Source organism: Pristis pectinata, chromosome 38, assembly GCF_009764475.1.
Source record: "Pristis pectinata isolate sPriPec2 chromosome 38, sPriPec2.1.pri, whole genome shotgun sequence".
Classification (NCBI taxonomy): Eukaryota; Metazoa; Chordata; class Chondrichthyes; order Rhinopristiformes; family Pristidae; genus Pristis; species Pristis pectinata.
The window spans coordinates 4,904,655-4,919,967 of NC_067441.1; positions in this window are offsets into that span (position 1 = coordinate 4,904,655).

Consider the following 15,313-nt stretch of genomic DNA (forward strand, 5'->3'; position numbering starts at 1 on the left):
ATGATGTTTCCCCGGCCGGGGTGTCTAAAATCAGGGTCACAGTCTCAGAATAACAGGTCAGCCATTCAGGATAGAGGACTTTCTTAACCTACAGGGTGATACATCTTTGGAATTCTCTACCCAAGGGGGTTGCAGAGACTCAGACACTGAATATATTTAAGATAGAAAATCAGCAGATTTTTTGATATTAAGGAAATGAAGATTAGTGAAGGAAAGTGTCACTGAGGTAAAAGATCAGCTGTGTTCTTATTGAATGCACAAGCAGGGACAAGGGGCTGCTTGACCCTTCCTTCAGTTTCGGGTAGTAACAACCCACCAACCCTAGACAGTATTTTTCCTTCACAGCCTAAAGGTATATAGGTAAACCTCCAACACACCCTCCAAAGTCTGATGTCCAGAGTGAACACACTTCTCCAGCTGAGGCCCAACCAGTGTTTACTAACTATGCCTGTTGATATGGCTTGTGCTGTTTAATATTGGCTTAACCCCTGTGGAGGGTTACTTGGAGACATCGTTAATTAATGAAATTTGTCCAAGGACCATTTTCTCACTGGTAGTTATGGACACCAGTAGGAACGTGCACTGATTTCGTATTGAATAAATCTAAACATTGCTTCAGAGAGGAAGACACAGCTAAATTCCAGTCATGGTTAGATTTTCTTTATCTTTTGTAGACGCTGTTTCCTGATTTCTCCTTCCTGAGGGCATTGTTTCATAGACAGACCCTAATAGCTGACAATTTTCTCTGCTCAACTCATATTTCATTACATTTATTACATGTTGTTACATTTATTTCAGTACATCTATTACATTTATTCCTGACAGAGAAGGAGCCCATTCAGCCCATCGAGTGTATGCTGGCTCGCAGAGCAATCTTATCAATCCCATTCCCCCATTTATTTCCCTGTAACCTACTCTTTCTCATATACCCATCAACTGCCCCCAATTCATGTACCACCTGCCTGCCTACACCACATAATTAACCCACCAATCCGCGCATCTCTAGTATGTGGGAGGAAACCGGATCACCCAGGGAAAACCCACACAGTCGCAGGGAGAATGTGCAAACTCCACACAGACAGCACCAGAGGTCAGGATCGAACCCAGATCACTGGACCTGTGAGGTAGCACCACGACCTGTTGCACTCCTGTATTGCCAGGGTTCTGACTCACGCTCCAGAACCCTGTGCGTGAAATCTAGAATTTGTGCTGTTACTGAGGGCACGGTGATGCAGCTGTCAGCACTGCTAATGTCTGTGTAGAGTTTGCACGTTCCCCCAGATGCTCCAGCTCCCCCCCACATCCCAAAGATGTCAGGGCTGATGGGTTAATTGGCTGCTGTAAGTAGCTCATAGTGTGTAGGTGAGTGGTAGAGTGTGGTTGATGGGGGGGTGGGGGGGGTGTGGGGAGGAAATTATAGTGAAAGTGTGGAGAGTAAAAGATGGGATTAATGTAGGATTAGTGTAAAATGGGTGATTGATGGTCAGTGCAATCTGGATGGGCCAAAGGGCCTATTTCCATGCTGTACCTTTCTCTGACTCTATGACTCAACAGCAAGCACAAGATACTCTGTGAGCACCCCAAGCCAAATACTGGCGCCTGTTAGATATATCATCGTCTGAGCGAGGGACCGCAAAGATGTCCGTTTCACCCATGCTATGGCTGTTGGGCTGACCGTCGCCTCATCCATTCTTTAGCCCCAAAACATCGGCATCAACAGAAAAGTTGCCACAAGAGGATCAGTGTTGAAAGCTCTCAAGAACCCTTCTCAGGCAACCCCGTTCTACAAGAACCACAGAGTGTCCAAGGCCTGCCCTGAAGTCTGTGAAAGAACGCTTGGCTTCTCTAACAAGAAGAACCAGGGCTGATGACAAGGAGATCAAGGGGCTAATCAATCAACGGGTCCAGAATTGGAAGCTCTTCATTTATTCAAGGGTAAAGTACCTGCTTTACAGGCATCTGAAGGCAGGGTCCGGCAGCAAACCCCAAGGCTAAAGAACTGCTGGTGGATGGAGAGCGTGCAAGAGGCTTGGCAGTTCACCAAAAGCCATGACATACCTGGGTTCTTCAGGGGTGTAAAAGTCATCTACAGTCCAAACACTCAAGACCCTATCCCACTGTGAGCCAAGAATGAGGCTGAACTCATCAGTCAATGCCCGCTGGGAGGAACACTTTCAAAAACCTCCTCAAATGTGACTCTGTCTCTAACGTGAGAACCCTGGACTCTGTCCAACAGCAACCCAGCCTCGCTGCCATGCTTGAATAACAACAAATTGTCCCCGCTCAAAAATTCCAAGTCCTCTGAAACCAACGGCATCCCTCTCAGTGAAGAGCTGCACACTCAACAACAATCTCATTGTCCACATCTGGGAGGAGGAGGATATACTGGGGCCACCAGGATGTCATTATAATGACCACTTTGAGAAAGGAAGCATCCGATTTTGGTAACTACAGAAGGTTTTCCCGACTACCACAGGAAAAGTCATTGCCTGGCTTCTCCTTGACCACCTCCCCCAAGCAGCCAAAGAAATGCTTCCCAAATCACAGTATGTATTCTGTCCATCCAAAGGCACACAGTGGACATGATCTTCATCATGTGTCGGCTCCAAGAAAAATGCAGGGAACCAAGCATCAACCTCACTGTGGCCTTTGACTCCATCATTTGGGAGAAGGTCCTCCTCAAATTCGGCTGGGATTCACATGTTGGCCTCATCAGCCATCTCAGAGCCCACAAAGCCAGAGTGGAAGCAAGTCATCCTCCATCCTGAGGGATTGCAGAAGAAGAAGAAGAAGAAGAAGAAGAAGAAGAAGAAGAAGAAGAAGAAGAAGTGTAGGTAGGTGGAAAAAGAATCAACGTATGAGATGCATGGGGGGGATGTGACAGGGCAGATGTCCCAGATGTTTCCACAAGTGCGAGAGTCTTGAACAAATGGACATAGTTACAGGTTTAGGGGCAGTCATTTAAAACTGAGGTGGATAGGAACTTATTCTTGCAGAGGATGGCGAACCTCTGGAATTCTTTACTCTGGACAGTTGTCGAGGCTGGATCATTGAAGTATTTAAAGAGGATATAGATAAGTTCTTGAAAAATCAGGTGATTGAGGAGCTATGGGCAGAGAAGAGGCCAAGTGGCCCACTCTTGCTCTTATATTCTGATGTTCTTATGAGAGCTGATGAGCATGTAACAATGAATAAATTGCAGGGTAACTGGGAGTGCATGGGACTGATAGGATAGTTGTTCTGGGAGATGGCATGGACCTAATTGGTCAAGTGGCCTCTTTCTGGGTTGCAGTAAGACATCTGTGGGGATGAAATGTTAAATCAAAGCTCGATCTGCTCCGTAAAAGGTCCCAGGCCACCGCTTTGAAACAGACAGGGAAGGATCCTCTCAGGATCCTGAGCCCAATATTTATACCTCAACCACTTGATCATAAAAATAAGCCCCGTGTTTTCACAACAGCAACTTCACATCAGCGAGAAAGCACCTTGGAATGACGAGAGATCATGAATGCCTTATTTTCTTACTTTTTAATCCATGCGGACAGTTTGAGAGCATATCCTAAACATTGAGGACTCTCTGAGCCAAACAAATTTGGGGATTGCTCGGAAGAATCAGGCAGTTGTGAAAGATTTAAGGAATGTACATTATGTTTTAATGAGCCAAGTTAACAGGGGCCAGAATCTTTGAAATGCAGCCAAAATAGTGAAAAGTTAATTTTCCAGAGATAATTTCCTTCCAATTCATTTTTATTTAATTACTGGAGAGCTGGCCACTGTCCAGCACCTTGGGAAGATATCTCAAGCTCAATCTTCAGGAAAGACTTAAAGGGACCAGCACCACAAGGCTGTCAGAGCAGAAGGAAAAGGAGAGCCATAGTCTGTACAGTCCATGATCTGTGCTCTGCCATTCATAAGGTCTTAGATTATCTTCTCCCTAGCTGCAGGGTGAAGGAAGACTCCTAGAGTTCCTGCTCCTGGTTTCCATCCATTGATACCCTCGAGATGGTGTTCATGTTCGTTTTCTTTGGAACATAATCGGTGCAGAGGGTTTGGAACAAAGAAACTGCAGATGCTGGAAATCCAAAACCAAAACAGAACATGTTGGAAGCTCTCAGCAGCTCAGGCAGTGCCTGCAAATGGGAATTTGCAGGGCTATGGGGTAAGAGTGGGAGAATGGGATCGTTCTGCAGGAATACAGCAAAGAATCAGTGGGCTGAATGGGCCATTCTGTGATGTAACAGTCCCAGGATTTTATGTGGGATCAGGACTGGGTTTGACTCAAGTTACACAGGCAGCTGGCAGCAAACACCCTGTGACGGTCAGGGACACCAACCCTGTGAGACAACAGCAGAGGGAGAGTTAAAACCTTTCCAGGGAAGCCATCTAAAAGAAAAGCTGTTTAGAATTAAATGGTACAGCTGGGTCTTGTTATTTTCTCTAAAGTTTACATATATATTAATTCCACCCACCAATCCCCTGCTGCATAATTGCCCTCAAGACATGTAAAGTTGAATAATTAAGGTGATTCAAGGAATGCAAGGCATGAGGAGAGGTTAAGAAAGTTTGCATTGGCATTTTTGGACTCATTGAGATCTTGGAGTGACCACACTGGACTGTGCAAGACTCTGAAAAGAATTAACAAAGTTGATCCAGACAAAGTGATTACCCTGGGGATAAATTCGCCACAAGCTGCAATCAGGAAGTGAGGGCTTAGAAAGAATATTTTTGTCTTAAAGGAGCCAATTCAGTGCCCTGTTCTGGGAAATGTGATCTGACTGAGGAGATGGTTGAATGCATTTTTAATGAAATGCAAGTGGAGAAAACTCTAATGAGATTCACATCACAGTGTATGTTGCCAGCTGCTGAAACTACTCTTTATATCAGTTTATCATTTTGTTAAAAGTATCGTACAGAGAAAACACTCCCAGGGCAGGGGCAGCATAGGTTAGATACATAGTGAGCCTCTGTCCACACTGCACTGTCAAACACTTTCAGTTCAAGGACAGCATGGTTAGATACAGAGTTAAGCTCACTCTACACTGTCTCATTACACACTCCCAGAGTTAGACAGAGTGAAACTTACTCTACACTGTCCTGTCACACACACCAGGACGGCAACAGCACAGGTTTAGATGCAGAGTAAAGTTTCGATGTACATGTGACCAATAAAGAAATCTTATCTAAAGCTCCTTCTATACTGCCCTGTCATATGCTCTCAGGGCAGGAATAAAACTCCCTCGACACTGATCCATAAACCAATCCCAGAGCAGAAACAGCATGGGTTATGTTAGTAGTCTCCTAAATTTAATAAGCTGCCTAAATTTAATGGAGACCAGGGATGAAATAAAAGCTTTCTTTTAAAATAAGATTGACAAAATTAGTTTGTCACAATAAGTTTGTACAGTGGGTAGAATGACAACTTAAAAAAAGGTATAGTTCCATCGCCCAAAAGCGATTTCGAACCAGAGTCAAAAAAGGTGCAATCAATGCATCTTTAAAAAACAGTTTTCGCAAAATCAAAATTATAATGTGGCTTCATCACTCTGAGTCAGGAGCATTTTTCTTTTTAAATGAATGAGGAGCGGATGAATAGATTAACCATCACATTTGAACTGCATTAACATCAGTGCCTGATGATACATTCCACTGCCAAACCATTGTCAGGATTCAGTGTAAATAATTGCAATCTGAGATCCTTACTTTATCCAGCCGAGGTCCTTCAATTACTTTCGATACCTTTTCAAAAAGTCTGTCTTGGTGTGACTTTGTAGAATAGGAATGTATTTCCAGAGAGACAGTTTGGTTTAAATAAACCAGTACAAAAAAATGGTTTGTATGAGATCCAAACCTCAGCATGCGGTTTCTACCCAAGTCATTGGATTTATCACAACCATACCTCAAATAATTGCACAAATCAAAGACTTCAAGCTTATAGCAAGAGAAAAGGATGCAAAACCTGTGAAAATCAAGAAGAATAAGTTGTGGTATTAAAGTATTCACCAGGCTAGTTCCTGGGACGAGAAAGTTGTCCTACCTAGAGAGACTAAATAGTTTGGGCCTGTATTACTTGGAGCTTCCAAGGAGGCTTGACAGAGTAGATGTTGGGATGTTTTCACTGGTGGAAGACTCTCAAACAAGGGGTCATAACTACAAGATTTAAAACTGAGGTACATGGAAATTTCTTCTTGCAGAGGATGGTGTATCTTTGGAATTCTTTGCCCCAGCAGGTGGTGAAAGCTGGATCATTGGAAGTATTTAAAGTGGAGGTGGATATATATTTTATGGACGAAGGAACAGAGGGGGTAAGGAAAAACTAGCACAGTGTAGATCAGCCACGATCATAATGAACGGTGGGGCAGGCTTGAAGGGCTTGGTGATTGACTCCTGATTCTACTTTCTTGCATTCTTGTGTTGTTCCTGTGGTGCAGCAGGTCGTCACCCCAGACAATCCCTGTCATCAGGTCTGACTGTTGAGGAGCTGAAGTGAGATGCAAGATCACAATGTTGTTGAGGTTTTTTTGAAGAGCATGCTGCCCTGTCAAACATCCGCAGGACAGGGACAGCACAAATTAGACATTGGGTTCTGAGTCCCCTGATTGAGGAGGGCAGTCAGCCACTGGTGTGTGGTCATACCCAGGTTGCAACTCACCACCTTTAGACCCTGCAGAGATCCCTGTATGTAGAGCATCCCCCAGGTGGCGTGCTTTGACGATGTACTTTTTCTGCCGGGCCACTGCCTTCACAACAACATGCAGCTCCCATCAGCGAGCATTAGCCACACCTCTGGAGAGAGTTGCATGTCTTTTACCAGGACCTTCTCATGCTCACCTCCAGTCAGTGCGCACCCACCCCACCACTAGGGGAGGGTGCTGGATGTGGCACCTACTGCATGCTTCTGATTTCTCAACGCCATCCTGAATGTGCCTGCTCTACATTGAGCATCCCGGGCCAGAGCTTCCCCGGGAGTCAGTGGGGGATGCTGCATTTCAAGAAAGCTTTCAGCACGTTCTTGAATCTTTCTCTCTGTCCACCTGGCAAGTTTACACAGCTCAGAATAGAGTGTCTGCTTCAGGGATCTGGTGTCAGGCATGCTTTGTACAGCGAGGGTCCACCAGGTTGATTCGTGGGATGGCAGGTTTGTAAGTCAAGTCGAGTTTATTGTCATACGCACAAGGACGGTGAAGCACAGGTATAATGAAAAAGACACATAGGTTCACACATACAGAATATAAATTGTACATCAATTATACAAGACAGAGAAGGGAAATAAAAGACTGCAAAACAAGACACTACTGCAAAAGTAAACAATCAGAGACGAGACAAAGCAGTGCAAGAGGTTGTCCGTGGTGTTCCGTTGCTGAGGTGGGGTTCGGGTTGTGCAGGTTGGTTCAAGAGCCCAGTGGTTGAAGGGAAGTAGCTGTTCCTTAACCTGGTGGTGTGGGACTTCAAGCTTCTGTACCTCCTACCTGATGGTAGCAGTGAGAAGAAGACGTGACCCGGATGGTGGGGATCCTTGATGATAGATGCCACCTTGAGGCAGCACCTCCTGTAGATGCTGTTAATGGTGGGGAGGGCTGTGTTTGTTGTGTGAGATTGGCATATATATATATAGTCATATATGTATAGCATTGCTAATCAGGGAAATATCACAGCTGCAGAAAGGGAGAACGTTGTGGAGGGATCGTCAACTGAGTCAGTGTGGGTGGAAGTCAGAAACAGGAAGGGAGCGATCACTCCATTGGGAGTATTCCGTAGGCCCCCCATTTGCCAATGGGAAACTATGGAGCAGATTTTGGAAAGGTGCAAAAATAACAGGGTTGCTGTCATGGGTGACTTCAATTTCCCTAATATTGATTGGTACCTCCTTAGTGCAAAAAGTTTAGATGGGGCAGAATTTGTTAGATGTGTCCAAGAAGGACTCCTGACACAGTATGTGGACCGCCCGACGAGAGGTGAGGCTATACTGGATCAGGCAATGAACCTGGTCAGGTGACAGACCTCTCGGTGGGCGAGCATTTCGGATATAGTGACCACAACTCCCTGACCTTTAGCAGCCATGGACAACGATGGGAGCAGATGATGTGGGGAAGTTTTTAATTGGGGGAGGGCTAATTACGACGGTATTAGGCAGGAACTTGGGAGTGTAAATTGGGAACAGATGTGTCAGGGAAATGCATGGCAGAAATGTAAAGGCTGTTTAGGGAACACCTGCATGGGGTTCTGAATAGGTTTGTCCCACTGAGACAGGGAAAGGATGGTAGGGTGAAGGAAAAGGAACCATGGCTGACAAAAGAGGTGGAACATTTATTCAGGAGGCAGAAGGAAGCATACTTAAGGTTTAGGAAACAAAATTCTGACAGGGTTCCAGAGAATTATAAGGTAGCCAGGAAGCAGCTTAAGAAGGAACTTAGGAGAGTTAGAAGGGGACATGAGAAGGGCTTGGCGAGTAGGATTAAGGAAAACCCCAAGGCATTCTATACATACATGAAGAACAGGAGGATGAGTAGAATGAGGGTAGGACTGCTCAGGGATAAAGGGGGGAAACATGTGCCTGGAGGCAGAGGAGGTAAAGGAGGCCTTAATAAATGCTTTGCTTCAGTGTTCACCAGGGAGGGGGACAAATGTGAGGTCAGTGTAGAACAGGCTAATGTGCTGGATGCATGTCGAGGTTCAGAACAAGGTGGTTAGTGTTGGAACATTTGGATAGATAAGTCCCCTGGGTCAGACGGGATATACCCCGGGTTTCTATGGGAAACGAGGGAAGAGATTGCTGGGGCATTGATGATGTTCTTTGCTTCCTCCCTGGCCACAGGATGGTACCAGACGATTGGAGGATGGTAAATGTTGTTCCCTTGTTCAGAAAGGTACTAGGGGTAATCCTGTGAATTATAGCCCAGTGAGTCTTACGTCAGTGATAGACAAACTATTGGAGAAGATTCTTAGGGACAGGATTTATGAGCATTTGGAGAAGCATAGTCTTATAAGGCTAGTCAACGTGGCTTTGTGAGGGGCAGGTGGTACCTCACGAGCCTAAATGAGTTTTTTGAGGTGGTGACAAAACAAATTGATGAAGGTACAGTGGTGGATGTGGTGTATATGGATTTTAGCAAGGCACTTGACAAGGTTCCCCATGGTAGGCTCATCCAGAACGTCAGGAGGCATGGGATCCATGGAGACTTGGCTGTGTGGATTCAGAATTGGCTCGCCCACAGAAGGCAGAGGGTGGTAGTAGACGGAGAGTATTCTGCCTGGAAGTCAGTGACTAGTGGTGTTCTGGGACCTCTGCTCTTTGTGATTTTTATAAATGACTTGGATGAGGAAATGGAGGGGTGGGTTAGTAAGTTTGCAGATGACACTGAAGGTTGGAAGTGTTGCGGATAGTGCAGAAGGTTGTTGTAGGTTATAGACAGGATGCAGAATTGAGCGGAGAAATGGCAGATGGATTCAATTGGAAAAGTGTGAAGTGATACACTTTTTGAAAATCAAACTTGAAGGCGGAGTACAAAGGTTAATGGCAGGATTCTTAGCAGTGGCGGAGGAACAGACGGATCTTGAGGTGCAAGTCTATAGATCCCTCAAAGTTTGTCACGCAAGTTGATAGGGTGGTTAAGAAGGCATATGGTCTGCTGGCCTTCATTAGTCAGGGGACTGAGTTCAAGAGCCACAGGGTAATGTTGCAGCTCTAGAAAACTCTGGTTATACACACTTAGAGTACTGTATTCAGTTCTGGGTCACCTCATGTGGAAGCTTTAGAGAGGGTGCAGATGAGATTTACCAGGATCCTGCCTGGATCAGAGAACATGTCTTAGAGGAAAGCTTGAGCAAGCCAGGGCTTTTCTCTTTGGAAGCGTGAGATAATAAGAGGCGACGATATGTGTATAAGATTATGAGAGGCATAGATCGGGTGGACAGCCGGCACCTTTTTCCCAGGGTGGCAATGGCCATTACCAGAGGACATCAGTTTAAGTTGAGTGGAGGGAAGTTTAGGGGAGATGTCAGAGGGAGGCTTTTTACACAGAGAGTGTTGGGTGCCTGGAACGCACTGCCGGGAGTGGTGGTAGAGGCCGATACAATAGGAACATTTTAAAGAATCTTAGATAGGCACATGGATGTAAGAAAATAGAGCGTTATGGGCAGTGTGGGAGGGAAGGGTGAGATTGATCATGGGGTAGGTTTATACAGGTAGCCAAAGGACCCATACTATGCTGTACTGTTCTATGGTGCTCCAGTTTCCTTCCATATTCCAAAGACGTACAGGCTAGGAAGTTGTGGGCGTGCTATGCTTGCGCCGGAAGTGTGGCGACACTTGCGGGCTGCCCCCAGAACACTCTACGCAAAAGATGCATTTCACTGTGTGTTTCGATGTACATGTGACTAATAAAGAAATTTTATCTTATCCATATGAGATTAACAGATTGGGCCTCTATTCTCTTGAGTTTCGAGGAATAATATGTGATCTTGTTGAAAAATACAGATTTTGTTTGGGTCTTAACAAAGCAAATGGGGAATTTATGTTTCCCTGATTGAAAACAGAGTCAGCCATTCAGGACAGAGATGGGAAGAGATGTATTCACCCAGAAGGTGGTGAATCTTTCGTATGCCCTACCCCAGAGAGCTGTGGAGGCAGAAAGCAATAGATTTTTTGATATTAAGGGAACCAAGGGATTACAGGTTTCATGCAAGAAAGGGAGACTGAGGTAAAAGATAAGTGGTGATCTTATTAAATGGCAGAGCAGACACAGGGGGCCAAATGGCCTACTCTTTCTGATATCCTTATCATTCTGTGTCGTTACATTTACGTGCAACTTGCATGTTTAAACTTCCCCCCTGCGCCCAAAAAAACATTCCAAGTTAAATTCCCGATGCACACTCTGGTCAGAAACTGAGCAAGGAAAGTATTTTTAAGACGAAGGAGTTTGAAAATGGATGCCTCTCCAATTTCCATCCACAGCCTGTGCAAACTCATTAGTTCAAATTTGTATTCATTAACACATTGTTAATTGGAGCACGGAGCTTCCATCTGGATAGGTGAAGTGGGCACTCGAAGGTGGCCTCAAGTGCAGCATCAACCTCACCCCTGGGCTGCGGATCCCAGCAGTGCCAAAGGATAAGCTCTCCCTGGAGGGCTACATCTTCAGCTTCTTCATTAGCACCTGCCCCAGTCCAGCTCCCAGCACAACCCTGAATAACAGGGAGCAATCCTGGCAACTTCTGCCAAATGAGGAGGGAAGAGCACGTTATTAACAGGTACCATGGTGGTACAATGGACATAGAGACAGAAGCAGGTGTAAGCCATTCATCCTCGTGCCCCTACTCCACCTTTCAATAACATGGTTGTCCTTTCACTTCAGCACCATTTTGCTGCATGAAACCAACATCTCTTGATTCCCTTAATATCCAAAATCTATCCATTTCTACCTTGAATATATTCAGCAACTGAGTATCCTGCCTGTTAAACTCTGTGGGAATTGTTGTAGTTTTCTATGAGGTCACCTCTCATTCTTCCAAACTCAAGGAAGTATAGATAAAGTCTGCTTAACTTCTCCTGACAAAACCAACTTGCCATCCCAAGGATCAATCCGGTGAACCTTCACTGTGCTCCCTCTATCGCAAGTATCCTTCCATTGGTCAGGAGAGACCAGACCTGTGCACAGTATTCCAGATGCAGCCTTGCCAGGGGCTTATATAATTGGAGCACAATGTGTCTTGTCTTGTACTCAGCTCCTCGTGAAGTAAAGACCAACTACTGTTGCCTTCCTAATTGCATGCTGTACCTGCATGGTAGATTAAAACTCTGCAAATTCTTAACTTCCTGAGTTCCTCTCCCTTCCTCACCTCCGACCAGGATGGGGGCAGGGATTCAAATCTGAGAGCATTTGGAGGGACATTCAACAGGTGCATAATTATTCATATTCACACATGCAGGCACTTCCTTTTGTGCAGGATAATTTTTGGGGATCTGAGCTTCCCGCAGTTTTAAATTACCGGTGTGGTACCAGCCTCATTTTCTCTTTATTCTAATTCATTCCCCCAGCCTGTTTCACTGTTGTATTAGAACTCTTCTTGACATCTGCTTTAAATCCATTACACAATGAAACCCCATATTCATGAAACTCTCATCCATCAAAGATTTGCCATCCCAGGTTTGATTATTTCAACTCAGCCCACCCCTCACCCCCAACTATCCGCAGCCTTTTGGAAAGGACAGTTCCAGAGTCAAACACACTCTTATACGTGTTATGTACCAGCAACAATAGAAACACACTGAGTCATGTTCAAGTGTTAAAAACTATTTTATTAATAACTACTTGTAATGATAAGAAAAGTAAAAATGTTAGATATCAAATATAATCCCCAGAACTAAACTCAAAGTGTGTGTGTGGCAAATTCCCAAACTCCAAGTCCAGGAATAAGTCTTAAAGTTCAGTTCAGCAAGTCATCAGGTGAAACATGAGCAAAGGCTTTTGCAAAACCACCGTTGACTGAAGAGAAAATGTCGAGAGAGAATAGAGAGAAGTTACGAAATCCAACTGTTCCACGATGGAACCCATACGACACCTGAGTCACTGATGATCATTGCTTTGTTCCGAAGTATCCGCCACCCCGAAAGGCATTCGAGATGTGGCCGTCCACACAAGTACCTGTTTCCCACTACAGGTTAATGCCAAAGTGGACTCCAAAAATTAAATACACCAGAAATACTCAGCAGGTCAGGCAGGATCTGTGGAAAGAAACAGTTTAATGTTTGAAGTTCATGACCTTTCATCAGAACCTTATGAGAGGTAATCAACCTGAAACCTTAATCATGTTCCTCTCACTTTAGATGCTGCGTGACCTGCTGAGTATTTCCAGCATTTTCTGGTTTTATTTCATTTTTATGTAACATTGCTTCAGAAGTGAAATGAGCAGTGTCAAGCAAGAGGCCACTCAGCTCCTTGAGCCCATTTCTTCATTCAGAGGGTATTGGACCAAGCATTGACCAGTTGACCCCTTGAGGCAGCTTCATCACTCACTGAGTCTGATCTTTGGCCCCAATTCAGTTTTCCTGCCCAACCCCTATAAATCTCGACTCCCCTATTGTCCTGAATCTATCTACCCTGAGTATACATATTGAATTACCTCCAGGCTCTCTGGGAAGGAATTCTAAAGGTTCACAACCAACTGAGGGAAGAAATTCCTCCTCAAATCAATCCTAACTGGTTGATCCTTTTCCTGAGATAATACACCTTTTTCCTGAATTCTCAGCATCAAGCCCCCTCAGAATATTATGTGTTTCAATGAAATTACCTCTCATTCTTCTAAACTTTGGAGAGTCTGGGCCCATTCTGCTCATTTAATCAGTTCATGGCTGATCCTAACTTAACTCCATTTAATTACCTGCTTGGCTTCTGTAACCCTGAATACCCTTAGCCGATAAAAATCTACAAATCAAACTGATTTGTAGAACTAGAAAACAACTAGAAAAGTTAATGTTTCTCTTTCTACAGTTGCTGCCTGATTTGCTGAGTATCTCCACTAATCTCTGAATTTTATGTTGTTCTAGAGGTATGGTACTCAGAAGAAGTTATTCCAGATGAGGTCAAACCTGCACAGCTGTAACACAACTTGCATCCTATTTGTATTCTGGCCCCTGGAAAGAAGGTTATCATGTATTTCCACTTTAAATTATTTTTTGTGCCTTTTCATTGAGTTCTGTAGGGATAAATAATCCTCTCTGCTCAGACATGGTTTCTTGTACCTAGGCATTTAGGAAATATTTTGATCTGTCCTTCGTGCAAAGTCTTATAGATTTAGTTAAATCTGAAAGCACTTTCTCCATCCACTCAGGGGCTCTCTGCAATGAGGTGAGGGAGCAATAGGTTAGGATAGTCCATTGTTATTGGGACATCAGGTGTCCTATGCGGGCTGCAGTGGCAGATTGCCATCAGTAGAGGACGGGAGAGGCCATTTGAATCTGCAACGTGGGTTGTTTGCCCCATCCAGTGGATGAGGGTGGTTACTGCAGGAAAGTGACCCCCTCCCAAACGCACATTGCCGTTGCCAGCAGTCATTCCAAATGGTCAATGAAGATCAGAACAGCATACTGGACATCTGAAAGAAAAACAGAAAATTTTTGAAACACTCAGGCAGCATCTGTGGAAAGACAAACAGTTAATGGTTCAGGTCTGAGACCCTTCATCAAAGTCAAACGCACAAGTAGATGTATGCATGGTGCAATGAAAAACCTACTTAAAGCAGCATCACAGGCACTTAGCATCATACAAGCATCAGAACTGCTTCAAAATGGTTAGATGTCTAATTACAGGTCACCCCATCCATTGAGATTTAATGAACCTCCCAACTCACTAACTGGAAGACTTTGTGGCCAAGCCTCTGTAGGTGCAGCAGCTTAGAGCATAGTGTGGAATAAAACCATCATCAGGATCAAACATCTTACTCTGACCCAACAGTAGAGCGTCCTGGCTTAGACCTGCCATGTGAAATAAGGAAAGATGTAAACGACCCCCAGCAGGGCCTGGTTGCTTCGATCACTTGATGCACAAGTGGCAGAAGGCAAGTTCTGCAGCTTCCATTACTCTGATTTCTACACAGATTAGACCGTAGCCCAGCAGAGGCTCCCTCGCCTCAAAAGCATAAGGAAGGTTAACAAACTTTAAACTGGATAGATAATTGTTGTTCACTGGAAAGAAGCAACAAACAATCTGCTGGAGGACCTCAGCGGCTGAGTAGCATCTGTGGGGGGGGGGGAAATTGTTGACATTTGGGGTCGAAGTGCTTCAATTAAATTACCTCTCATTCTTCTAAACTTTGGAGAGTATGGGCCCATTCTGCTCAATAATTTTGCATTCACAGGGTTTTGATGTGAAACGTTGACAATTCCTTTCCCCACAGAAGCTGCTCGACCCGCTGAGTTCCTCCAGCAGATTGTTTGTTGCTCCAGATTCCAGCATCTGCCGTCTCTGTCTCCAGGAAAGAAGACAGATGCAAGGCATTTTATTCTTCCTGCATTCTTCAGATTATTGTTGAACAGGACAAATAGATATTGTTGATTATATTGAGAGTATTGTACTGATCTGACAATGTCTGGCCAGTTTAAACTATTTAAATTGAATGCTGACTCTCTATGGAAAGAAAAACAACAGGATGTACTGATCAAAGCTCCAATTCCCAATCTGAGCCTTCTTATTCTCCTTCATGATCTGTCTGACCAATAATGCCTTTTTTCTTACTTATTCATTTTTTGAGTTCTGAGCATCCCTGGCAAGGTCAACATTTATTGCCTGTCACTAGTTATCCTTGAGAAGATGCCAGT